We start from the raw sequence: 2,518 nt of genomic DNA, 5'->3' as shown, positions 1-2,518 counted from the left end.
GGCTTGTTCGTCCCTTCTCAACTCCAGATTTTGCCTTCGTAGTGCACGTGCCTCCGCGTCGCGAATCCGTTCAGATTCCCTTAACTGCGCGACAGTCCTTCTTGACCGGTGCGCCATGGTGTTCTGGGTTTGTTCCATAACTCTACGCATTGGTAGACGCCTTCTTAGTCTGTGCAATGCTGCATCATTTTCCCTTTCTATTTGACGAAACAGGGTATTTGAAGACCGAAGGTTAGCCATAAGACTGGCGCTTATTGTCCTATTTTGCGATAAATTTCGTTCATAGTGCTGGCGGCTCCGAATTACAGCTTCACGACGTCGTTGTTCTTGTGATCGCGCAGATACTCGTGGCATTTTTTTATAAATACTTGTAGTAAATATATTTAAATTTCGAATTTAATGAATATTTTTTTTTTTAATATTTAATTTTAGAGATCAACCAGATATCGCTTGGAAGTCTAAATTTAAACTGAATACTTATATTTTAGTAATTCAAAATAACCATTCTGTGGTTTCTCATAAAGAAATTTCTGAAATAAGCTCTTAAAGAGAGTAGGTAGAGAAAATGGGGACCGCCGTTTAGCGAAATACGAGTAGCATTGTCTGGTGTGAAAGGAAAGCATCTATAGCTACTAGTCAGGTTACCTAAATGAATCACCGTCATAATAATGGACGATACGTCCTTAACAACTGTTAGATAAAGTGTGTTATTGCGGGTATGGAAATGTCTCCCCTGATCTATTGTCTTGAACAATGGTAGTCAACCTTTTTTCTCGCGAACCACATATGTGTGCACATATGTATGAACAAAGTGAACCAAACAGGTAAGCAGTGCATGTACCAGCTGTAATTACTATTCTTTCCTTACAGATTTTAGAAATAACAAAGACCTATCACGGCTTCGGTCTGCGGACAAACAGTTGTTTGTAATTCAATGAGTTTTCAACAAAAAAAGAACCGGGTTAAATGACAAAGTGTTTAAGACTTTTGTTCCGTTTTTTGAGAAATGTTATTGTTTTGAATTTAAACATTCTAAGCTACTTCTTCGTAACAGGGAATCACACATGTGTGCGTTCCGCAGTTTCAGTATCTGGCCTCTAGATTGGTAGCGACTGCTAAACTTTTCATAAAATTCCAAATTTCCCTTTACTTCTGTATACGCGAAAAGAAATACTTTTAGCACATTTATCGGACTCTAAATAATAAAAGAAATCAATGAAGCTGTAACTGTCTGTCCGTCCGTCAGCCCGTTCGTCTTTGCACACTATAAATATAGTAATAATTCAGATATCTTACCGAAATTGGTACGTGTATTTATTTTGAGCTAAGGACCGGTAGTATTGAAAATGAGCAAAATTAGACAATAACCACGCTTACATCCCATGTAATGGTAGTTTGGAAAAATACATAAACCGCGTAGGCCCGGCCACTTATGGTTACATGTGCATATTTCGGTAACCGCTCCACTAATTTCTATAAAATTTGGCAAAGATGTTGGCCTTAGTAAAACATTTTCAATAATTATTTAGCAAGAAATACGTTTAGAAAAAATTTTGGAAAATGGGCGCGATACCGCCCACTTGTGACCTCATATGTGTATCTAGGTGACTGTTCAATCCATTTGTATAAACTCGGTATAATTAATGTACTTGACACAAAAAAGAAAGACGTTGAAAATGCTTGAAATCGGACAAAAATTACGCCCACTTTTTGTATAAAACGGTATATTTCAGAAGTATGGAAACTACGATATTTCGAAATCTAAATACGCTTATTAACTCAAAATTAATTCTAACAATGATCTCTCAAAAAGAAATAAGATTATTATGGAATTTGGAAAATGGTCGTGGTGCCACCCACTTATGACTGTATACATAAGTATATTTCATTATACTATAGATGTTGTTTGAAAGAAGGGTAAAACCATAACGGTGGTTTTCGGTATTTAATGTTCGACTTCGCCCGAGCCTAGACTTCTTGAATTGATTGTCATAACTTAGACAAGGTACAAAATAATAGGTCCTTAACCATCTTAAATGGAGGAGTTAAGTAAAAAAACTTATACCTGTAGCTCACAATATTTCACTGTTTTAGCCGTCTAAATGAAGGGGTTTTTAAGAAAAAACTCAAATCCGAACAATTATAGCTATGGGTTACATACCTCATGGAGCACCGAATTGGCTGATTTCCTCAGTGGACTTTATATGGTTGATAAGTAAATAGCTCAGAAGGTGTCCCGGTTTTTGCTGTTAAAATTAAGGAGTTTTATTTGAAAACCTCATATCTCAACAATGTTGTATGGAGCCAATAGGTTAAACGACCCGATCTTTGTAATTTTCATTTCTCTTGTTAATTAATGAAAATACTGCGAAATTTTATGTTCCTATCTGCATAAATTGAGGAGTTTTAACAAACAATTTCATATCTGAACAATCAGTTGTATGGGAGCTGTATGTTATAGTGACCCGATCTTTGTCATTTTCCCTGTAAGTATTCTGTTTATAATGAGTAGTAATAG

Source organism: Rhagoletis pomonella, unplaced genomic scaffold (genome assembly GCF_013731165.1).
Source record: "Rhagoletis pomonella isolate Grant_MI unplaced genomic scaffold, Rhpom_1.0 Rhpom_scaffold_00001, whole genome shotgun sequence".
NCBI classification, from domain to species: Eukaryota; Metazoa; Arthropoda; class Insecta; order Diptera; family Tephritidae; genus Rhagoletis; species Rhagoletis pomonella.
The sequence above is the reverse complement of the archived record's forward strand: the minus strand, read 5'-3'. Positions refer to the sequence as shown.